We start from the raw sequence: 25,431 nt of genomic DNA, 5'->3' as shown, positions 1-25,431 counted from the left end.
GGTTTAAAGACAGATACTCAGCCAGGTAGAATCAGGCTTTGCTCAGTTGGATAAATGTTGATGCAGAGATCATGAGCAACATGGTAAGACACCAGGTATTTTCTGTTATAAGACAGGAGCCACTCTCAACAACTCCCAGGGAACTTGGAAGAATAGTATGACTTCATAATTGTTACTGAATTTGTCAACTGGACCCACGCTGGAGTCCCAATCCAGCCCAAGACTTCCTGTCCCAACCAGGGAGGTTCTTTTTTCAACTGGATTCGCACAGCCAATAAGAAAACCAATGCTGAGACTGGAATAGCACAAACTTCATTCAGTAGCCTAAGAGTGGAGAAGTAGTAACCTAGTTCCTGAATCAACTTCTCAACCCAAATCGGGCAGAGACACTAAGTATATAGGAGTGCCGAAGTGAAAGGGAGGGAAGTGGAAGGAGAAGGGGAGATATTGATGCTGGCCCCTAGTATGTCCTAAGGAGTTTAGATATAGCATCTGGTGCATGCCTTAATTTTATTTTCAAAATAAAAATATGCAGAGGATATCAAAGCTTCCCATTTTATAGTGATGGGGAATACATTTTCAAGAATCCAATAAATATTTCCAGGTCATAGAACTAGCAGATGTCAGAACTAAAATTTGAGCTTATCTCATAGGGTCTTAGAGAAGGTTAACTGAGGCAGTGCATCCCAGACCCATTTCGTTAGCTAGACACTGTAGTAGGAACTCGATGGGTGGTTTAGTCACTAAGTCGTGTCTGACTCTTGTGATCCCATGGACTGGTACTGGCCAGGCTTCTCTGTCCATAGAATTCTCCAGGCAAGAATACTGGAGTGGGTTGCCATTTTCTTCTCTGGGAACTCAGTAACTGACCACTATTATTCTTGTAGGCATGCTTATTTAAGCTACTTTAATTAATTCTTCTGAAGTTGTTGTCTTATCTCTCTTGCCCGATTATTCCCTACACTTTCTTCCTAGACCCAACCTCCAGGTATCTCCAGCTAAAAGGACTATGGTTTATTAAATGCAGTGTGGACGTCTCCAAGTGGAGCGGGTGGCCCCAGGCGGTAAGGAGGCAGTGGGCTCTGGGCCAGGCTATTCTCAGTGAGCGTCCTGACTCAATTCTCCAGCTGTCTGATCTTTGGAGAAGGAGAAACTTTGGCCCTCTCTGGGCCGTAGCAGACTTAAAGTGGGAAATCGTACTTATCCCATCATATTTTTGAGAATTTCAAATGCTAAAGTACCTGCTCAAAATTTGGTGGGTAGTGGGCAGTTAATATGTGTTCCTTCTACTCTCAGCCTCATCCCAACCTGGATATTGTGAGCAGAGATTTTTAAAAAGCCATGGGAGAGACATTGGAGCTACTGGTGATTGTGTCCTCTTGTTTCCAGTTCTCTTCCCGGGCGCACAGCTCTTCTCTGTCTTTGGATGTTCACCTTGGCCATGTGGCTGGTGGTAGCCTCTCAATTCTATGGATTCCCAGTGGAAGTGCTACACCATTTTTACCATATCTCCTTCCCTAGGAGGCAGTGGCCTCACAGTGTGTATCAAACTGGAGGCTCTGACATGAATGCTTGAATAACCACAGTGGGCAGGATCCCTCGATGAGCTGGACTGACATGAGCTATGAGTGACAATAATGCTTTTGTTGTGATAAGCCACTGAGATTTTATTCAACCACAGTGTAACTTAAATATCCTGACTAATACAGGCAAAGTCTACCTTGACCTTCCCTTCCATTTTATTTTTCACCCAAGAGGCTGATTGTAACTTTTATTTTTCTGTTTACTGAGAGGCCCAGAGGAGCTTGGAAGCAATCTGATCATGTAAGTGAATGATTTATCACTCCCGTTTGGCCCTAAGCAAGGATTTGCCCTGTACCATTCATCTCTCAAGATATAATTGGACTTAAAATTAAAACTGCATTACCTTCCAATTCATTGAGAGGAAACCAGTGGTTTTGACTTAAACAGCAGTTTCAAGCAAGGTATCTATTAGGAGGTTATGAAAAATTATTCCACTCTGTTATCCTCAGAGCCAGCAGGAGAAATGAATTGTTTTGCACACAGAACCTGATCGAGCTTGAGGTGCTGAAGACACAGTGGGGGAGGGCCACAGACCCCAACCTGCTCAACCCTCTAGTCAGGTACTTCAGTATGGAGTGTACGAGCAGGTTGGGGTCTGTGACCCTCCCCACTTTAGCCCAAGCTGCTTCATATGAACTTATGCATTTATTGTGTTTCATCCTGAGATTTTGTTTGTGAATATCTTTGATTGCTAGTGTGAATCTGCTGCAAAAGGCGCAAATAAAGCAGTTGGGATCTAGGAATGTGCGAACAGACGGAGGTCAGAGCAGACTTCAAAGGCCCGGACAAATGAGGGTGGTGGTACACACTGGGTCTGTGTCTCAAGATCATCATGGTCTGTCCCTGGAGTTCAGAAAGATCGTCGGAGTAGACAGACTCCACTGAGAGTAGTACACCTGACACGGGCTGCTTCAGTGTTTGAAAGCATGTGCATGCCGCATCTTTTTAGTGAAAAGATGTGGCATATATATGTCATTGTTGTTCAGTTCCTAAGTCGTGTCCAACTCTCTTCAACCCTGTGGACTGCAGCAAGCCTGGCTCCCCTGTCCATCACCTTCTCCCAGAGCTTGCTCAAACTCATGTCCATCAAGTCAGTGATGCCATCCAACCATCTCGTCCTCTGTCATCCCTTTCTCCTCCTGCCTTCAGTCTTTTCCAGCATCACAGTCTTTCTCAATGAGTCGGCTCTTCACATGAGGAGGCTAAAAGTCCAGTTAGAGAATAAAATAAAGTTCTAAAAACAAAGCTGAATTTATTATTCCCATCAAGAGAGAAAGGGTCACTCAAGAGACAAGTTTCGTCAGGTCTCTGCAGATGAAAGCAGAGCACTAGATCTAGAAGCAAACGAGGGAGTGAGGAGGGCTCCAGAGGTGAAGCTCTGATTGGGTAAGGGGAGAGGATTGTGAGGGATGATCCTGGGGCTGGCCATTGTTCTAAGTCACAAAAGTGCTGGCAAGCTTCACAAGGGCGTCTAAGAAGTTTAGACAAGCTTCACAGGCAGGGGTGCTCAGAGTTTCGTGAGACACTTAGCTGTTCCTGCTTCATCTTGACAATGTTTTCTTTCAGTGGTCTCGCTGCAAACTCCTGTGAATACGGACTGGTGTCAGGTCTAGTGGTAGGTACCAGTAGCGTCATGGGAACAGCTGAGCCCTTGCTTCCAGGAGCTTGGAGCTTGAGAAGTGATGGATGGAGGTCAGTACAGACTATTGGGAGAGTAAGGAGGCATTGCGGAGCAGAGGTACAGAGAACAGACTCTGAGTCATGCTCTTATCTTTGAAAGATGGCTCAGATTTTTTTTGCTAAGTGTCCATAGGCAAGTGGCTTTACTTCTTTGTCGAAGCATCCTCACTTGAAAAATAAGAATAAAAGCAAGCATATTTCACAGGACCTTTTATGAATATTAAAGAAGCACATTTACATAAATCACTTAGAATAGTCCCTGGCAGAGGGTAAGCACTTAATACATAGTTGTTATGCTAACAAGCATCCATTCATTCAGTGGAACATAATTCAGCCACTCCAAGTACCTCAGGAATATTACAGGTTAAGGGAACTCACAAATGTAATTCCAAGTAAGGCATAGGACAAGTCTAGGTACAAAAGTGCAAATATTAAGCAGTCAGAAAGTGCTAACTATTATTACTACATAAATCAGATGAGGGAAGTTGTTCCTTACACAGACATAATAGGAGCTGCTTAGATGCCAATTTTCCTTCTTTAGTTTTAAGCATTAACTTTCCTGACTGTCTATACCTTGCATTTAATGCACTTTGTATTCCCATCATATATCCTGTGGTGCTTCTTCCTTCCATGTCTTTGCTCAAGCTCTTCTGTCCCCCTCAGAGCTTCTCACGTTCCCTGGTCTGGAGGCAAATCCCTTCTGGCTCTTAAGACTCTATGAGAACATAATCCAGCAAACCTTTAGGTGGGCCTCCTTTAATGGCTTCATGGGCTTCCCTGGTGGCTCAGTGGTAAAGAACCTGCTTGCCAATGCAGGAGCCACGGGAGACTCGGGTTCGATACCTGGGTGAGGAAGATCCCCTGGAGAAGGAAATGGCAGCCCACTCCAGTATTCTTGTCTGGAGAATTCCAGGGTCAGAGGAGCCTGGCGGGCTACAGCCCATGGGGTCGCAAAGTTGGACATGCCTGAGCATGAGCTTCAGTGACAGCACTTGCAGACTTTTGCTGTTGAAACATTCACCATGCAGTACTGTAATGGGATCTCTGAGATTCCTCGTCCACCCATGGACTGTAATCTCTTCAAGGTCAGAAATACAGTTTTGCCACTTTCGCCACCTCAGAAACTAATACCAGACTGGTATGAAGTAGTTTGTCATCTGTGAATGTTGATATGATGCCTGAATCTTACTTCAGAGCAGACTGACCTCTTACTCCTCCAAGCTTATTAATTTTATTTGTATCTTTTCCTCAGCTAATTTTTCAGCTGAGATTGCAATACTCTTTTGCACCTCCCCTTTTCATTTCAAAACCCAGCCTTTCCTTAGAAATTCAGGCCATAGCCCATCTCATTGTGAAGACAGGCAAGCACATAGTAATTAAAATCTGGTCTAGTCTGTTCTTGCCGAGTAGCCTTAGACAAAACTTCTCAACCTCCTCTCTCTTTCCTCAGTTTTTCTAAATGTGGAAAAATCAGAAGGAAAGAAAGGAAAAGATAATGTGTATACATTTATGTATATATACTATATCTCATCTTTTTCAGATTCTTTTCCAAGATAGGTTATTGCAAGACATTGAGTATAGTTCCCTGGACTATACAGAAGGAAGGTCCTCATTGTTTACCTGTTTTATATATAGTAATATAGTGGAGTATATCTGTTAATACCACACTCTTCATTTATCTTTCCCCTCCACCCCTCCTTCCCCTTTGGTAACCAGAGGTTTGTTTTCTATGTCTGTGATCCGGTTTCTGTCTTATAAATAAGCTCATTTGTATATACACTTTACTGTACACTTGAAACTGGCACATTGCAATTTAACTATTACTTGAATTAAATTTCTAATTAAGAAAAGGAAAAGAAAATTTTTAAAAAGGAGAAGGTATGTCTTTATCATGTAAGGAATACAAATATTTATAAGTATGAAATTAGCAACAGTACCATGTCCATCACAGAGCAGGTATTCAAGCAACAATTGAAATCTACTGCTGAAACCGTTCATCTACCGATGGTTTCCCGCAGCAGTGGTACACCACTAAGCTCTCAGTTCAGTTCAGTCACTCAGTCATGTCCGACTCTTTGTGACCCCATGGACCGCAGCACGCCAAGCTTCCCAGTCCATCACCAAATCCTGGAGCTTTCTCAAACTCATGTCCATCAAGTCAGTGATGCCATCCAACCATCTCATCCTCTGTCATCCCCTTTTCTTCCTGCCTTCAATCTTTCCCAGGATCGGGATCTTTTCCAGTGAGTCAGTTCTTTGCATCAGGTGGCCAAAGGATTGCAGTTTCAGATTCAACATCAGTCCTTCCAGTGAATATTCAGGACTGATTTCCTTTAGGATGGACTGGTTGGATCTCCTTGCTGTCCAAGAGACTCTGAAGAGTCTTCTCCAACACTACAGTTCAAAAGCATCAATTCTTCAGCGCTGATCTTTCCTTATAGTCCAACTCGCACATCCATGCATGACTACTGGAAAAACCATAGCTTTGACTAGATGGAACTTTGTTGACAAAGCAACGTCTCTGCTTTTTAATATGCTGTCTAGGTTGGTCACAGTTTTCCTTCTAAGGAGCAAATGTCTTTTAATTTCATGGCTGCAGTCACCATCTGCAGTGATTTCGGAGCCCCCAAAAATAAAATCTATCACTGTTTCCATTGTTTCCCCATCTATTTGCCATGAAGTGATTGGACAGGATGCCATGATCTTAGTTTTCTGAATGCTGACTTTTAAGCCAACTTTTTCACTCTCCTCTTTCACTTTCATCAAGAGGCTCTTTACTGTACAGGAAGTTGTACAGTGACATTGTGCAGGACATAATATAGGTCATTGTACAGGAGACATTTATTGTAAAGGAGACATTTATTGTACAGGAGACATTATATACAGGAGACATTGTATAGGAGACATTTATTGTACAGGACATTGTACAGTTACATTGTACAGGGGACAGTGATCAAGACTATTCCCAAGAAAAAGAAATGCAAAAAAACCAAAATGGTTGTCTGAGGAAGCCTTACAAATAGCTGAGAAAAGAAGAGAAGTTAAAGGCAAAGGAGAAAAGTAAAGATACCTCCATTTGAATGCAGAGTTCCAAAGAATAGCAAGGAGAGATGAGAAAGCCTTCCTAAGTGATCAATGTAAAGAAATAGAGGAAAACAATAGAATGGGAAAGACTAGAGATCTCTTCAAGAAAATTAGAGATACCAAGGGAACATTTCATGTAAAGATGGGCACAATAAAGGACAGAAATGGTATGGACCTAACAGAAGCAAAAGATATTAAGATGAGGTGGCAAGAATACACAGAAGAACTATACAAAAAAGATCTTCATGACCCAGATAACCATGATGGTGTGATCACTCACTTAGAGCCAGATATCCTGGAATGTGAAGTCAAGTGAACCTTAGGAAGCATCACAATGAACAAAGCTAGTGGAGGTGATAGAATTCCAGTTGAGCTATTTCAAATCCTAAAAGATGATGGTGTGAAAGTGCTGCACTCAGTATGTCAGCAAATTTGGAAAACTCAGCAGTAGCCACAGGACTAGAAAAGGTCAGTTTTCATTCTAATCCCAAAGAAAGGCAATGCCAAAGAATGTTCAAACAACTGCACAATTGCACTCATCTCACACGCTAGTAAAGTAATGCTCAAAATTCTCCAAGCCAGGCTTCAGCAGTACGTGAACCATGAACTTCCAGATGTTCAAGCTGGATTTAGAAAGTCAGAGGAACCAGAGATCAAATTGGCAGCATCTGCTGGATTATCAAAAAAGCAAGACAGTCCAGAAAAAAATCTACTTTTGCTTTATTGACTATGCCAAAGTCTTTGACTGTATGGATCACAACAAACTGTGCAAAATTCTGAAAGAGATGGGAATACCAGACCACCTGATCTGCCTCTTGAGAAACCTGTACACAGGTCAGGAAGCAACAGTTAGAACTGAACATGGAACAACAGATTGGTTCCATGGGAACTGGTTCGGGAAAGGAGTACATCAAAGCTGCATATTGTCACCCTGCTTATTTAACTTACATGCAGAGTACATCATGTGAAATGCCAGGCTGAATGAAGCACAAGCTGGAGTCAAGATTGCTGGGAGAAATATCAATAACCTCAGACATACAGATGACACCACCCTTATGGCAGAAAGCGAAGAAGAACTAAGCTCTCTCTTAATCTCTATGTCCCCATTTCTCTGCACAACTCACAAGCACCTCAAATTTTAACATGTCCAAAACTACACTCATTACCATTATTCCAAGTAAGCCTTTTCCAACTAGCTAATGCTGTAATCATTTTCCCTGCTGCTCAGATTTGACAGCTAAGGTTTCTTAACACCCTTTCTCTCTCTTAGTCAAAGTCCTTGGTTGTAGATAACGTGACATAATATGGCCAAGAGTCTTGTGGGAATAGTCTGTTCCAGAGAGGAGTGTGTTATCACCAAGATCATTTAGAATTACTGGCCCATGGTGATAATAAGAAGCAGAATTACTTTGTGTTACTCTTATTATTGAATCTTAACTTATCTGCACATAACGCACCTCCTTACTATCTATACCTGGTGCAGACCGCTCCCACCTCTCCACCCATGGAGTGCTCTCCGGTGGCCTCGGCCTGCAATGGCTTGGAGCAGGGCTTGGGTTCCCACCCGGAGATTGAGGCTAGGTCGCAGCGGTGAAAGCACTGGACCAGTGGTCAGTGACCAGGTCCCTGGCCCTTTGGCTTTGTAGAAAAGAATCCCCATGAAGACAGAAAGTAGTGAAGCGAGTATTTATGAAGGGGAAAAGAGTACAGTAGTTGTGGATAGGCACACTGGCAGACTCAGAGGTAGACTCCCTGAGTCGTGCCCTCGTGGCAGTTTGAATTACTTTCCTGGGGCCTTTCTTCCAATTTTCCTTTGTCCAATCATTCTGATTTGCCTGGTTCATAGTCCATATTTGGCATATCTCAGGATCCTGCTATGAGTGCCCAGGCATCACTTAGCCAAGATGGTTTCTACTGACAAGGCGTCTCGGTAGGGCATCCTTGGCTTTACTCCCCTTTGGCCTCCAAGGAACCTTTTCAGTATATGTGTGGTCAGGGAGGTCTCCTGACTTAGAAGGAAAAAAAAATATGTGGTCTTGGCAGTGCCCAGCCTCTTCCCTTAATTGTCGTGCTGTTCTTGTCTTGGAGTTTTGATTCACAGGGAATAAATCTCCAATCGCTTTACCCTGGGTGGGGGTTGGGGGGGAGTGGGAATCTACCTCCTGCCTCAGTAGGTCTGCTGCTATTAAGAGATATCTGACGGTTCATAGAATGCCTGTGATGGCCTTAGGGACATATCTAACCTGGGCTTCCAAGCACAGCACCTGCCATGATGTGGACTATGGGGCTTATTACTGCCAAAACTCCAGTATAGGACTCCTCTGCTATACGAGGAACGTGAGCAATGTCACCCACCACCTCTGGTCCCAGAGACCCTCAGCTTCTTGTCAGGATTGCTGCAATGTCAGAGGAATCAGTGGCCTATGCCCAGGCTATATCCTCATATGGCTCATTTCCATGGATAAGATTAAACTAGGACAACCTGAGTCTCATGGCTGCAGCCAAGCAATACATGAAGCTGAGGAATATAACACACACACATACACACACACACACACACACACACACACACACACACACAGAAGAAATTTTGTCTTTGCATGCCTCTGTGTAAACTGAAACTTATACATACGGAACTGTGTCCTCCTGTTACAGAATTCCCTGTCACTGCTTGAAAAGTGCAAATCAAGGATACAGCTCCCCTAGGCGTGAGTTTCTAATAATACAGAATCCTGCTAACATGAGAGCTGACTGTATGTATGCATGCAGTGGGAGGATTCACAAGATGGGCACGCTCAGGAAGAGAGTTCATAATATTAAGCCTCTACTGAAGATGGGTTCTATCAAATCTTCCCACCATCTTCTACCTAGTCAGTCTGTCAATTCCACCTCCAGCACATTCCTTCCTTTCTGTCCTTACCCTAACGTATCAGGTCAAGCCCTCATCACTCACTGCCTTGCGGACCGCTGCTGGACTCTTCTGTCTTACTTCCTTGGCTCCAGTCTCTGAATCCCTGCTTCAAGAGTAAATTTCCTAACACATGACTGTGGCTATGTTGTACTCTCAGTGAAGTGACTGCATGTCCTAACCACCATTACTCGTTCCTAACCACTCCACTATACTATTTCTTAAGGGGATTGATTGGCCAGATTTAAGAAGAAGGCAGTGGCAACCCACTCCAGTACTCTCGCCTGGAAAATCCCATGGATTTTCCCCTGGTAGGCTGCAGTCCATGGGGTCTCTAAGAGTCGGACACGACTGACCGACTTCACTTTCACTTTTCACTTTCATGTGTTGGAGAAGGAAATGGCAACCCACTCCAGTGTTCTTGCCTGGAGAATCCCAGGGATAGGGGAGCCTGGTGGGCTGCTGTCTATGGGGTCGCACAGAGTCGGACACAAGTGAAGTGACTTAGCAGCAGCAGCAGCAATCCTATCAGTGCCTCCTAAACCAATCATAGGTATAGTGACTGATGTTATTGAGAGGTGGTCAGCTCTTACTGGACTACATGTGGGAAGAGTACAAGGAAACATTTCCTAAATAAAGAGGGAATTATTTCTGAAAGAAAAGAAGGTTCCTGTGACTCCCCTGGTAGTCCAGTGGTTAAGAATCCACCTGCCAATGCAGGGAACACGGGTTTGATCCCTGGTCCAGGAAGATGCCACTTGCCCAGGGCAGATAAGCTGCTGTACCACAGCTACTGTGAGCTGTGACTACTGAGCCCATGTGCTCCAGAGGTCATGCTCTGTAACAAGAGAAGCCACCACAATGAGAAGCTCACGTACCACAACTAGAGAGTAGCTCCCATTTGCCACAATTAGAGAAATATGCCCGTGCATAGCCAAAAATAAATAAATTAATTAATTAATAAAAAAGAAAAGTTTCCTAAGCCAAAACGCAGGAAGTATCCATTATAAGTTTCATACAATGAATGTATTTGACAAGGGCCTAAACTCTCTTTCATCTCAATTTCCTCCCATTCACCTCCCTGCATCCTTTTTTTATTGTTTTCTTACACTTTGAAGCCTGGGCCCTGGCCCAGGACGTGGTTCCTCCACTTCCCTGAATGGCATCCTCACACCTTTCTGGCTGTGAGATCCCTGTCCTCCTCTTCTTCAGTAACCACATTTAACTGGCCCTTCACCATTAAGTTTCTTGTAGCTTCATGGTTGGACTAAGTAAGGATGGGACCATGTTCCTTTTGCATTGTTGTTGTTCAGTCACTAATTTTTGTATTAGTCTTTGCACAGCACACCAGGCTTCCCTGCCCTTCACTATCTCCTGGAGTTTGCTTAAACTCATGTCATTGAGTAAGTGACACCATCCAACCATCTCATCTTCTGTCGTCCCCTTCTCCTCCTGCCCTAAGTCTTTCCCAACATCAGGGTCTTTTCCAATGAGTGGGCTCTTTGCATCGGGTGCCCAAATACTGGAGCTTCAGCTTTAGCGTCAGTCCTTCTACTGAGTATTCAGGGTTGATTTCTTTTAGGATTGACTGGCTTGATCTCCTTGCAGCCCAAGGGACTCTCTAGAGTCTTCTCCAACACCACAGTTCAAAAGCATCAGTTCTTCGGTGCTTAGCCTTTACTGGCCCTTTACCATTAAGTTTCTTGTGGCTTCATGAGTGGACTAAGCAAGGTTGGTACCATGTTCCTTGTGCACATTATACACCTAATCTCAAGGCACACTGTAATTGTCTGATTCTTCCACTGGACTGTGTCCCCTGCTCAGAATTACTCATCTATGTAACTCCAACCATGTGACCTCATTAGATAGTTAAAGGGCTGAGAAAGGAATCAAATTGTATAGCAGTTGCTCAATAAAGTCCAATGTAATCATAGCTTATTCTTTATATATCAGGGATACTGGAAAGATAGCTATTGTGCATAGACTAGATTCTATCCAACTGTGTAAACTTTACCTAAATAAGTTTGTTTTATTGAGTCTTCTTCTATAATCAGCAATTTACAGGTGCGAAAAAAAAAAAAAATTAAGCTTAATGAAACTAAGAAAGTTGCCCATAGGTTTATCCCTATAAGCCATAGATAAACATTTAGAACCTGGGTCTAGATTCCAAAATGTGATTTCTTTTCATAATGTTGCATTTTACATTAGAAGAATAATAGCTCCTTTAAAGAAAAGTGAAACTTAAGAACTGAAAATCTATCACAGACATTTTAAGCATACCCAACAGAGATAAAATATGACCATCGACTTCAGCAATTATATTGATTAACCAATTAATAGTCAAGAAACCACACAGCAAACCCATTAACTTGGACCTGAAAACACAAAGGAGGGCCTGGTGTTTCCAGAAATGTTGCTATTGATTAAGTTATTGTCAGCCTGGACTTAGAAATGTGTGAAAGGTTTGTGTGACTATGGAGTCACCACGCTCCAAATGGTAATTCTGTAAAACCACTCAAAACTCTAGGGCACTATTGTGATAAGAATATCCCTCACCTGCAGGGTTCTTTCTTATCTAAAGAATCATTTGGCTCCCAGGCTCCATTCTTCTTGTTTTTATTTATTTAGGAATCTGTCTTTGTTTAGTTTCAAATAGGCTCTAGTCTCTTTTTCTGTTTCTTGCATTGTGTGTCTTCAACAGAAGAATGTACCCTACAAGGAAAAAGCTGCTAAAGGAACCTGCAGCTGACAATACAACGTCCTGGATGGGCACTGTTTTACTTTGTTATTTATTTATTTAAGGCTAAGACTACAAGCGCTTGCTGTGCTGCCAGAAATAGGAGTCCAGGTGTAAAAAAGAGTATACTTGTTAAATTGCTGGGGTAGGAACTTCTCAAATTTTAATAGGCATGCAAGCAAAACTAGTAAAATTCAGGGGGGGGGGGAACTTCATGAATAGCTGAAACAAAAAACATCTGGTTGCAGCATTTTCCACCCTTTAACAGAAAATCTTACCAAGCTTCTTCAATCAGCAAGACTTTAAGATACAGACAAAGGAGGAAGAGTCTATGCTCAGAGATGGGAATATAAAGGCAAGCCTCAGACATCCATGTCACCTGGGTGATGCTACGAGGCGCTTATGCGTGCTCAGTGGCTCAGTTGTGTCCTATCTTTGTGACCCCATGGACTGTAGCCAACCAGGCTCCTCTGTCCTGATTCTCCAGGCAAAAAATGCTGGAGTGGGTTGCCATTTCCTCCTCCAGGGGAGTCTTCCTGAATCTAAATTTCTTGCATCTCCTGCATTAGCAGGAAGATTCTTTACCACTGGTGCCACCTGGGAAGCCCATGAGGTGCTTATGGGAATCAGTAAAGTAGGGGGGGTGCCTGATGGATTTAGGCATGTGGGGCAACACGGATGTGTGTGTGTGTGTGTGCGTGTGTGTGTGTGTGCGTGTGTGTGTGTGTGCTGACAGCAGAAAGGACTTCAGCTAAGTAAGACTGGAGGCTGAGACATCACATAAGAAGCGGTATCAGCCAGGATTTGTTGTTCAGTCGCTTAGTCGTGTCTGACTCTTTGAGCCCACCAGGCTTCCCGGTCTGTCACCATCTCCCAATGTTTGCTCAAACTCACGTCCATCAACTCGGTGATGCCATCCAACCATCTCATCCTCTGTGGTCTCCTACTCCTCCTGCCTTCAGTCTTTCCCAGCATCAGGGTCTTTCCCAATGAGTCAGTTCTTCCTATCACATGGCAAAATATTGGAGCTTCAGCTTCACGGTTAGTTGAAAACAACATAAACTGTCTGGCAAATTTAAGAATGAGAGGTACTTATTAAAGGAAACTGAAGTATCTAACTTATTTCTGGAGGTTCAGAGACTTAGACTTGAGTGTCTGCAGTCAGGAACAAAGATTTCCTCATATACCCTCAGGAACTCATCCTGACTTACCCACCATTGTTCTAATTTTAAAGTTGAGGGTGTCCTGTCTTGGGACACCCTTTCTTCCAGGCAAACTGGTAGAGTTGGTCATCTTATTCTCATGGCAGAACTGGGCCTACAAAGACACCACTGCCAAGATTAATGGGGACAGAAATTACAGTTTGCCCATCTCTGATACTGGGCATATAATCTGCTACTAGAACCTGGATAGTCATTCTTCTAGGACACAATCGATTCCATTGCCACTGTGTCATCACCAGAGTTAGTGTTGAAATGTCCCTTATTTCTGGTGTTCCTAGTTCCCGCTCATCTGATCCCTGGAGGAGGAAATGGCAACCCACTCCAGTATTCTCACAGGGAAAACCCTATAGAGAGAGGAGCCTGGCAGGCTACAGTCCATGGGGTCGCAAAGAGTCAGACATGACTGACCATGCACATACCATCATCTAGTAGATTCTGAGAAGGACTTATTGGAGCTTCAGTTTAAGACCAAGAAGACTCTCCAAACATGAAGGAGGTCAAATGCTGCATTTCCCTAAAACAGGACAGCTCCCAACTCTGTTAGCTTTTGCAGTGGGCCCAGATAAAGACGGTGGAAAGATGAACAAAAATAGAAAGGATATAAGTTGGTTGGTTTAGAAAGAAATGTGTACGCTCAACTGGATGCACATAGCCAAAAACAAAGAACCAATTGTTACCCCAAGATTTCTAGATTAGGTGACTTGAAGAATTTTGTTGCAGTCTGCCTGATACAAAGAACTGGCTCATTTGAAAAGACCCTGATGCTGAGAAAGATTGAAGGTGAAAGGAGAAGGGGACAACAGAGGATGAGATGGTTGGATGGCATCACCAACTCAATGGACATGAGTTTGACTAAACTCTGCAAGTTGGTGATGAACAGGGAAGCCTGGTGTACCGCAATCCATAGGGTCACAAAGAGCTGGACACAACTGAGCGACTGAACTGAGCTGAACTGACTGAAATCAAGACTTTAGTGGGGTGGACGTGTATACACTGCTATATTTAAAATGGATAACCAACAAGGATCTACCGTATAGCACAGGGAATTATGCTCAATGTCATGTGGCAGCCTGGATGGGAGGGGAGTTTGAGGGAGAATGGATACATATGTACGAATGGCTGAGTCTCTTCACTGTTCACCTGAAACTAACATTACTAATTGGCTATTCTCCAACACAACGTAAAAAGTTTTATAAACAGACTTTAAGAGAAAAAGAGTGTGTATGTATAGAGAGGTAGTGAAGTTATTTGCACTGAGTTTGAGGCACCTCTGGGATGTTCTGGTGGAAAGATCCATTTGGCTGAAGCTGACAGAAGTGTTAAATGAGCCAGTTCACAGGAGGGGACAGTATTTAAGGACAGTGTGTAATGTAACCGAAATAATAAAGACAGAAACAGTATTTACACTTAAATCTGATTCCAAGTCCTTGATTTTTCCAGTACTTCATACTGAAAGGACGACATTTATATATAAATGGTCCATGGCATAAATGTGCCTTTTTGATTTCAGAAGAGAAGAGGGAAAGATAACGAATGTTTACTAATTGTCTTGGAAGTGACCATATGTGGTAACCATATAGAACGAATTCAAAGTGAAATGTTATTTTACAGGTGATGAAAGTGTGTTTCTGAGAGATTAATATGCTTGATATTAGCTGGTAAACTGAATTAGATGAGCTTTTCTTTCATTTTTTGTTAAGTTTGAAGAGCTTATGGCCTATAGTGGTGGTTCTAAAGTGTCAGCCCAGGGCTAGCAGCATCAGCACTACCAGAATTTCCTTAGAAATGCAAATTATCTGGCCCCACCCATATACCACAGAAACTCTGGAGGTGGGGTCACAAAATCTGTTTTTAACAGCCTTCCCGGTGATTCTAATTCATGCTCAAGCTTAAAAACCACTGGATTTTTATCAAATTTATGTAGAGCATTTATGTAGAACCATTGTGTGCATTTCCCCAGTAGTTACATATGGATGTGAGAGTTGGACTATAAAGAAAGCTGAGTGCCTAAGAATTGATGCTTTTGAACTGTGGTGTTGGAAAAGACTCTTGAGAGTCCCTTGGACTGCAGGGAGATCCAACTGGTCCATCCTAAAGGAAATCAGTCCTGAATATTCATTGGAAGGACTGATGCTGAAGCTGAAACTCCAATACTTTGGCCGCCTGATGCAAAGAACTGACTCATTGGAAAAGACTCTGATGCTGGGAAAGATTGAAGGCAGGAGGAGAAGGGGACGACAGAGGACAAGATGGTTGGATGGCATCACTGACTCAATGGACATGAGTTTGAGTAAACTCTGGAAGTTGGTGATGGACAGGGAGGCCTGGTGTGCTGCAATCCATGGGGTCGCAAAGAGTCAAACATGACTGAGTGACTGAACTGAACTGAACTGATTATGTGTGTGCATGCTAAGTCACTTCAGTCATGTCTGACTCTTTGCAACCATATGGACTAGAGTCTACCAGGCTACTCTGTTCTTGAGATTCTCCAGGCAAGAATGCTGGAGTGGGCTTCCTGGGTAGTACTAGTGGTAAAGAACCTGTCTGCCAATATAAGAGACTTAAGAGACTCAGGTTTGATCCCTGGGTCGGGAAGATTCGCTGGAAAAAGGCATGGCAACCTACTCCAGTATTCTTGTCTGGGAAATCCCATGGATAGAGGAGCTTTACAGGGTAGAATCCATGGGGTTGCAAAGAGTCAGACATGACTGAATCGACTTAGCACTTATGGATATAAGAATGACAATTAAAAAATATTTTTTGTCTCGTTTTGGATGAGATAAATAATTTAAATAAGAAATCATTTATAAAGTCCTTAGCAGTGAGCCAGGTGTATATATTAGATTCTTAATGACTCCAATTGAAATATGATGAAACTAATAATTCAAAAAAGCTGAATAAACTTCACCAAAGACATTTCAATATTCTTACACTGAAAAAAACCGTAGTTTGAATTTATAATGAATGTATGTATTTTATGTATTTTGATTCTTCTTTTTTTTTTATAAAACTTTTCATGGCTTCAACTAATTTAGAAATGTTGCATACCTAAACCTATTTGTTTTTAAGATTTCTTATCAAGCTCACTACCCAGGTGGCACTAGTGGTAAAGGACTCAACTGCCAATGCAGGAAACATAAGAGATGTGGGTTCAATCCCAGGGTCAGGAAGATCCCCTGGAGGAGGGCATAGCAACCCACTTCTGTATTCTTGCCTGGAGAATCCCCATGGACAGAGGAGCCTCATGGGCTATGGTCCACAGAGTTGCAAAGAGTTGGACAGGACTGAGTGACTTAGCATGCATGCATCAATTCTGCTAACAAAAGAGTTAGGAAATTAAAACCTGGACATCTGAAGGTGATTTTAGGAAATTTGATCTATTTATTCCTGTACACGTTAACTTTCTAATCCCAACACACACTCACCCATTTTTCTTAATATTAACAATTTAGCACTCAGAGTAGCACATTTTTGGTCAATGCAGATAGTTTTTAAAAAGGACTAATGGTCATTGTTGGTAACCCAGAGGGGATGCATGAATTGACTAGAAGAAAACACCACTTCCCTGGCTCCTGTCCAAACCAGAGGTTCCAGTTTTCAGGGAAGTCTGTGCTGCAATGGTGGGAATGTTACCCAGGGTACTGCCTCCTGTGTTCTGAGCTGAGTTCTGAGCTGAGTTCTGCTATTTTCCATGTGGGAAACCCTCAGGTGATGATTTAGTGTCTCTACTCCCCAGAGTCTTTCTTTTCGAAATAAAGTACATAGGTACTGGGGCTTCCCTGGTGGCTCAGTCAGTAAAGAATCCACCTGTGATACAGGATACCCGGGTTCTATCCCTGGGTTGGGACGATTCCTCTGGAGAAGGAGATGGCTGGCGGGCTACAGTCCATGGGGTCACCAGAGACACGACTTAACAACTAAACCACCACCACCACCACTTAGGTAGTAAGTTGGCAAAGATTCCTGCCAGCCGTGGCATGAGTCTAAAAAAGAAATATTTGCCAAATAACAAAAAAATGTTAGATGAAGAGAGAGAGAGAGAGAGAATCTATTCACTAATGTGTCACACTTTACTGAAGAGTGTAAATTGTTCTCCTGAAGATGCAGATGTTATTCATGACACTGTAGATCAATTCAGAAACGTAGTTTACCCTGATTTAGCATTATGCTTAATTGTTCTGAAGACTAATGCAAGGCAGTCATCTCAGCATGCCGCTTTGTGTAGTTATATTTTAAAATTAAACACTGCACTAATCTGCTTTGTGAAGCTTCTCTACAGGAGGAACTTCTAGGTTTGTAGCCTCAAGACTCAGAAATGAAGGTATAGCCACACCAGGGGATCTAATTATAAGAGCTACATTTTTTTTTTTTTCCTCCAAGAACATACTTTGGGCCAGCCAAGTGCTAAGATTGAGAATGATAATGTATTGTTACTAATCCTTAGAAAGACTGTAGAGGAGAACTTAACACCATATTGCAAATTAAGACAGCTAACTCAAAGCAGAGACATGAGTTGTGGTGGATGCCTAGGAAAGTAGAAGGTAGAGTTTGGGTCCAAAATTCATGTTCACTTGACTCTTTCCCCCAGAAAAAACAAACAAACAAGGAGAGTTAATCAAGCATGTATTATCTGCTGTATACCAAGTCTTTGATATTTGTTTACCTCATTAGCTGTAACACCTCCAAGTAGGTCTTACTGTTAGCCCCATTCTACTGAGCAGGAAATTGTTTGCTCTGGGTCATGGAAGGTGTGCCTTCCCAAAAGGAAATCAGAGTGCTATTACCAAAAGAAGGAAAGGGAAAAAACAAAAAACAAACAGAGACTGGACAGGCAAAAAATAACAGATGTCTACAACAAATGATATATTCTACATCTGCTTTTCTACAACATGCTATTATATCCCTTTTCAAGCTGTTGTAATCAAGTATTTTATTCTGAATTACACACTGTTGTATTATTTTTTTGAGCACAAGGAAAATGGATTGTATCTTGTCATATCAGTGTCCCTAGCACTGTGTGCGACTCTTAAGTAGTCCATTTGTATATCTACTTTGTAAAGAGATTTTACTAGGAGTCCCAATCTCTGATTCAGAAGGGGCATATGTATGATTCCTGTTTTTTCTGATTTTTACCACCTTTGGATCCAACTCTGTATTTCCATGTGTTCTATAGCCCTACAGAGATGGGTGAAACAGAAGCCTCCATTTATCCTGACTGCAATTGTGTTAAGTAACCTAGTCCCTGAACATATTCCGCTAGATTTACATCTCAATCTTGAACAGACAGATTCAGAATTCTAGTTTCTTGAGGTGGTAGTCAATAAAAGGAGACAAAATTTTTAAAACCAGAGAAATCTGGTCTATAGAGCCTACTTCCATTATATTCATACTTTGATCTACTATTCTAATTGTGGACCATCTTTCAAACAGACATTAGTATCACCTGACCAGGATAATCTACATAACTGGTGTCAGAATGGAATGAAGAAAGCAAAGCACACAGACATTCAGCAGACCAGACATTGCAAAAGGGTAGACCATAAGGAAAAAAGAGCTATGAATATTTTCACTTTTTCATGAAAGTTTCAGATACTGTACAGAGCATAGCTTTGTGTTCTTCATCCAAATCAAAGCCCACCTCCTTGTCTTCTCCCATTCAAGATCTTGTTTGAAATCTTGCCACTGTCACACCATCATCACCAACCAACTCCATGACAAGTCCATTTAGTCATCAGGGAGCTACCAACTGTAAGTGGTACATATCCCAGCTGATACAAGCATGGAGTTCTGCCTCCTGTGATACCTATTGGGATTCTAATTCTTCCCACCACCACTAGACGTGGGTAATGTAATTCACCCCAAGTCTCCTGTAAGGAGTAGCAGACAACTCACAGACATAAGACAGTGTGTTCTAAGTCACTTCAGTCATGTCTGACTCTTCGCGACCCTATGGACTGTAGCCTACTAGGCTCCTTTGTCCATGGGATTTCCCAGGCTAGAATACTGGAGTGGGTTGCCATTTCCTTTTACAGGGAATCTTCCTGACCCAGGGATCAAACCCCCATCTCTAGCATTGGCAGGCGGATTCTTTACCACTGAGCCACCAGGGAAACCCAATTTACTCTAAATATAGCCACCCTAAAAGTTAGGGCTTCCACATAGGAATTTTGGTCAGACACATACATTCAGTTCAAAACAATATTTAACCAATTAAAAAGGGCAAAAAAGACTTCTAAGAAATAAAGAATTATTAACAATGGGGAGTGGCCACCACCCCTAAGGATAGGGAAAGGAAAAGAAAGAATAAAAGCTCAGAGAAGGAGGCCATGCCAGGCTGATAGTCAACTGGGTGTGGCTGACACAGGAACACATTGTCCCACGTGGTGGTGACAAGGCATCTAGAGGTAGAGCCATGATGACTGAGAACCACTCTCAGTTACCGGAAGAAACTACCCAATGGGCCCCATCAGCTGACCCCAAGGGCAGCCCGCCTCGCTGGTGATGGTGCCAAGGACCGCTACACACAGATGCCCTTTCTGCTGTAGAGAAGCATGGAACCGTGTGGTTCCTTCTAGCCTTGCAGTGCATGTCCAGGACTGGCTGCTGGCAGACCCTAACATAACATAGAGCCAGCAGGCAAAGGAGAAATACAGTGTGCACTGTCTGGTCCCTCAGATTGCAAGCATTGCAAAGCAGAGTGGTTTAGGAGCTGAGAGGCAGCAAGTTAATTATCTGCAGAGTCTACCATTTGGGACACACAGAATTCCTAAATACCCCTCTGCACAGCCTTGGACTTCCATACTAAAGCAAAACAACTCTGCTTTTACCTCACAAGAGGCTGCTAGCCTCTGAACAAGTGTCCAAGCTCTCATATTTTCCCCCAAGTGAGAAGACACACACTCTTGACAGTCATTGTGTTAACTCTTAATTGCTTACATTATTTACTCCTCAGATTAATCACAGCCCCATTAAATATTCTGGTACTAAGTAATGCTATGAAACTTAATCTGCAACAAACTTATACAAAATTGTAAGGATACAACGGGAAAGAAAAAAAATTAATATGTAGGAATAATTATACACACACAAAACAAAAAGAAAACATGCAAGCCACCTACATTTTCTTGTTTCTACAGCTTCCTCTGGGGTCACAGTTGATATCTATGGCTTCCTTCTTCCACTCTCCATTCCATGTTTCCACTACCCTCAGCAGGAATCCATCTGATTAAAGGTCTGCACTGGGAGAATGATCCAAACCTTTATTTCTGAAGGGTCTGAATATTTTATGGTCATCTTATTTTGTTCCTAGCAGTTTTCCATTAACCTCAACTATTGGAAATGGAAATATTAATCATTTCAGAATGTCCTCTGGCTCCCTGACATAGCTCTGCTTGTCTCTATGTGGAGAAACTGTCCAGTTTTCTCTTAATAATATGGATCAATCACTCTAGCCTGTAATAATAACTCCCTTCCTTGTCTTTTAATTAATTTTATTTTTTCTTTGCCTTTTGGTTCAATGACATAGGATCACCAAATGACCAGAGGTCTGTCTCAACTTTCCATTCACTGGAATCATTGTTATGTGTCCTAGTGGAAGCATTTCCTGTTTTTGAGCTAAGGTCTTCAAACCAGCAGAGTTCAGAGTTGCCAGGATGGGAACTGAAAATTCTGTGAGTGGGCTGAAAGTGAAAGTGAAAGTCACTCAGTCGTGTCCAACTCTTTGCAACCCCACGGACTGTCCATGGGATTCTCCAGGCCAGAATACTGGAGTGGGTAGCCTTTCCCTTCTCTGGGGGATCTTTCCAACCCAGGGATGGAACCCAGGTCTCTCACATGGCAGGTGGATTCTTTACCAGCTGAGCCACAAGGGAAGCCACAAGGGATGTGAGTGGGCTATTTGGTCTAATAACTATAAGAGCCACTCCAGTACATTCCTTTTCCAATCCCACCTACTTTAGCAATGAAGAAGTAAGCACCTTCTAATATGGATTCAAATTGTTTTAAAGCATATTAAGCACTGGGTAATATAGAACTTACTTCTTTTAGAGTTCTGTCTCAAAACTGACAGCATAATTGAGTCCTCAGTAAGTCAACCCATCTCCCTGTTACACCCATACTTCTGAATGACCAGGTATGAAGTAAAAAACAAACAAACAAACAAACAACACCAACAACAACCAAAAAATGCTTAATTCTATGGACATAAGCTTTGCTGTGAAATGAATTTCTTGATTAGAAGTAATGCCATGTGCGCTATTTTGACCGTAAATGAGGCATTCTTTGAGTCCACGGATGGCCCTGCTGGAAGAGGCATTATGACCAGGAATGATAATTCTATATCCAGAATACATGTCTATTCTAGAAAAGAAACTTCCTCCACCTCACCATGATGAACGGGGTCCCATGTAGCCAAGCAGGTTACACCGATCAGCTGCTTCAGATGAATGCAGATTCATATTTCTGGCCATCTCTCAGTCCAGACAAAGTAGCTCATGTAACGTGCTCCTTGAAATTCTATCCACTATGGTGTTTTCCTTGGGCACTGTGTTTCATGGACACTCCTGAGCGGGCTAACTATGCAGAAACTGTCCAATAAATCTGTGAATCAGTCAAAAATTATTTACATAGTCCCTACACAAGTCACATATTGTGCCAAGAATTATAAAGAATACAAAAATTAGTTTTGCAAAACTAGAGAAACCTGGGTGAAGCATACAAGAATGACTCTGCTTGTATTATTCCTACAAACACTTCAAACAAAAATTTGTGTAAAAACCTCAAACATGAGTCCTTTCCTTGGGCTTTCACAATTCTATGGGGGAGATGAAGTATGTGTACAGATAAGCATCATCAGCATGAGACAAGAGTAAGCTTAGGGCCTTTGAGAAATAGAGGGAAAAAAGGGAATAAAATGTCATTCATTAATTGAGTTATAAATAGAACTTTTTTGAACACACTATAAGCAGACACTGTATACAGCTGGAGACAAAGGGATGAAGGATATTTTATTACATTTTTGATAACTGCATTGCAGTATAAGACAAAATAGAGGTATGCACTGCATGTTATTGGAGCTCAGGGGAAAGACACCTAATGTAGGTGGTGGAAACTGGTGAAAGTTTCCTGGAAGATCATCTTAAAATCCTAGCACAAGTTAGTAGATACTCTGTGTAAGGGCTTAGAACCAATAGATCAGTAAAGGACTCCAAGACATGTGAGTTCATACTTGGTGAGAGATGAAGGTGGGTTTGTGGGAAAACAAAAGATCACTGAACCACACGGTAGGTCTGCATCTATGTGAGGCTATCGAGATTCTGCTCTCCGTGTAACTGGTAACTCTTAAAGGATTTTAGAGAAAATGACATCATCAGGTACTTATTTCAGAAGAAATCTCACTCGTCTATAAATAAAAATGGATGTAATTGGATAAAAATTAAGGCAGCATAAGAAAAAGACGGTTGCAGTAACATGAGTGAGCTTAATGGTACCTGTAACTGAGGGAGTCCTGAACAACATGACGGGGACAAGTGGATTCCAGAGATTTTAGGAGACTGAACCAACAGAACTTAGAAACTGTGCATACAGGGGGTGAGGAAGGAGAGCCAGAGTAAAGACTGAATGTCAGATAAAGATAGGCATCTGAATTTATTACATGGAAGACATAAGGGGCTTCCCAGGTGACTCAGTGGTAAAAGAATCTGCCTCCCAATGTAGGAGACACAGGAGACTCAGGTCTGATCTCTGAGTAGGGAAGATCCTCTGAAGGAGGAAATTACAACACACTTCAGTATTCTTGTCTGGAAAGTCCAATGGGCAGAGGAGCCTGGTGGTCTGCAATCCACAGTGTCACAAAGAGTCAGATGTGACTGAGCACACACACACACACAATGTAAGGCGATGGAATTAATCAGAGACGGTTCTATATTGGAGGTAACTTTAACTGGTGCTCTAGAGGCCAAGGGTCAGTGATTCTCTGTTGGTTTCCCTGAAGCCAAGTGACTCGTTTCAAGCTCATTGTGAGCTCACTGAGGATAGAAGTAGTATGCTTGAGGGGACATAGTTACCCCTGAGCAACAGTCGCCATTTTTAAGTCGGTTGTTATTAACTACCTGAGCATTAGTCTTATTCAGGCAAACAGAATTAGGAGAAGTGGACTTCCTAGAGCTTGTGTATAGGTGGTCACTGCTCATGAAAGCAGTGAGCTGTGATTGGCAAAGTGGAGGGGTAAATGCTAGAGTCGAGTTGAATCAGGACTGATAAGATTTCAGTGCTTATGGTCTTTCACCTCTACTAACTCATGAGTAGAAAAAATTTATAGGGTATCACTTCCCTGATGGTTAAGATGGTAAAGAATCTGCCTGCAATGCAGGAGACCCAGGTTTGATTCCTGGGTGAGGAAGATCCCCTGGAGCTCCAGTGCAGCTCACTCCAGTATTCTTGCCTAGAGAATCCCATGAACAGAGGATCCTGGAGGGCTGCAGTCCATGGGGTCCCAAAGAGTTGGACACAACTAAGTGACTAATACACACACACACACAAATGTTTGGAGGCTTGCCAGGTGGTGCTAGCGGTAAAGAACCCGCCTGCCAATGCAGGAGACATAAGAGATGCTGGTTTGACTTGGGTAGGGAATGATGCCTGGAGGAGGAACTAGCAACCAACTCCAGTATTCTTGTCTTGAGAATTCCATGGACAGAAGAGCCTAATGGTTCATATGGTCACAAAGAGTTGGACATGAATGAGCAAATAACACTTTCACTTTCACAAGAGTTTAGTACTAGTATTATAATCATGCTCAACACAAGAGTGCCCAAATGTATTTCCATGAATTGTAGACGTGTTGAAAAAAGGGAAAATTACAGGTTTTACTTGCTGCTGCTTTCTCTATCTTCTTCATGGGACATAATCTCTGCAAATGGGTAAAGCCTTCCTTTGTATACAGCCCATCAGAAGTTACCAAGTTAGTCAGCAAAGCTAATACACTGAAGAGGCATTACTCATATGAGAATCAGTATGGTTCAGAGCTGGTTAATCAAATCTAATTAGACAACTCACTAATTGATCCCAGAAGCTATCACCATTTGACCTTGGTGAAAGGGCCTGATACACTCAAACTCCTCTGGAGACAAGTGAATAGAAATTCTCATTGGATGAAACCACATAACTCAATTAACCTACTTAGTGAACTCAAGGTTTAGTCAAATCATTCAAGTGTGTATTGGGTTTCAGGAAGAGATTGAATTGGAATTTATCTTTTTCTTGTCTTTTGATGAAAACTGTCTGGATTGCAACATCTTAGGGGCAAGTTTCAAGAAATGATAACATAAAATATGGTTGGTCATTGGTGGTAATGAGTTTAGTTGCTTAGCAGTGCCCTACTCTGAGATCACATGGACTACAGTATGCCACATCGTTGGTCACTACTGCTTTGAAATCTATTCTTTACTATTTTCCTCCCTTCCTTCCTTTTTCCTGTCTTCTTTAAGTTTCAAAATCCTGCAAACCTAGGTTCTTTGGTAACAGAAAAAAACATAGATTAATTCATCAGAGTAGAAGTGATTGGAATCTATAATCATCCAACCTTATAAAATAAAAAGGTAAATTACAAATCACCAAAATACAAGACTGATACTAGATTACTGAATAGGTGAAATCTGTCTTACCAATAAATGAGGAATCATAGATACTAGTTAGGAAAATGGGTAAAGAGTATGAATATTCCATTCAAGAAATAGTAATGGCTGTTATCAAAAAGTCTACAAACAATAAATGCTGGAGAGGGTGTGGAGAAAAGGGAATCTTTTTACACTTTTGGTGGAAATGCAAACTAGTACAGCCACTATGGAGAACAGTGTGGAGATTCCTTAAAAAACTGGAAATAGAACTGTTATACATCCCAGAAATCCCACTGCTGAGCATACACACCAAGGAAACCAGAATTGAAAGAGACACGTGTACCCCAATGTTCATCGCAGCACTGTTTATAGTAGCCAGGACATGAAAGCAACATAGATGCCCATCAGCAGATGAATGGATGAGGAAGCTGTGGTACATATACACAATGGAATATTACTCAGCCATTAAAAAGAATGCATTTGAATCAGTTCTAATGAGGTGGGTGAAACTGGAGCCTATTATACAGAGTGAAGTAAGTCAGAAACAAAAACACCAATACAGTATACTAACACATATATATGGAATTTAGAAAGATGGTA

General features: G+C 42.2%; 1 long non-coding RNA gene across 1 annotated transcript in view; it reads left to right on the top strand.

The window, feature by feature from the left end:
• Nucleotides 1–1,679: 1,679 nt before the first annotated feature.
• LOC145508937 (uncharacterized) overlaps nt 1,680–25,431 on the top strand; it is a 34,124-nt gene continuing 10,372 nt past the window's right edge. The window contains exons 1-2 of the long non-coding RNA XR_014055700.1: nt 1,680–1,824; nt 3,151–3,322. This is a non-coding gene — a long non-coding RNA (uncharacterized LOC145508937). The remainder of the gene's footprint in view (nt 1,825–3,150; nt 3,323–25,431) is intronic.

This window comes from Giraffa tippelskirchi, chromosome 6 (genome assembly GCF_054371585.1).
Source record: "Giraffa tippelskirchi isolate mGirTip1 chromosome 6, T2T-mGirTip1v1.2.pri, whole genome shotgun sequence".
Taxonomy (NCBI): domain Eukaryota; kingdom Metazoa; phylum Chordata; class Mammalia; order Artiodactyla; family Giraffidae; genus Giraffa; species Giraffa tippelskirchi.
The sequence above is the reverse complement of the archived record's forward strand: the minus strand, read 5'-3'. Positions and strand labels throughout refer to the sequence as shown.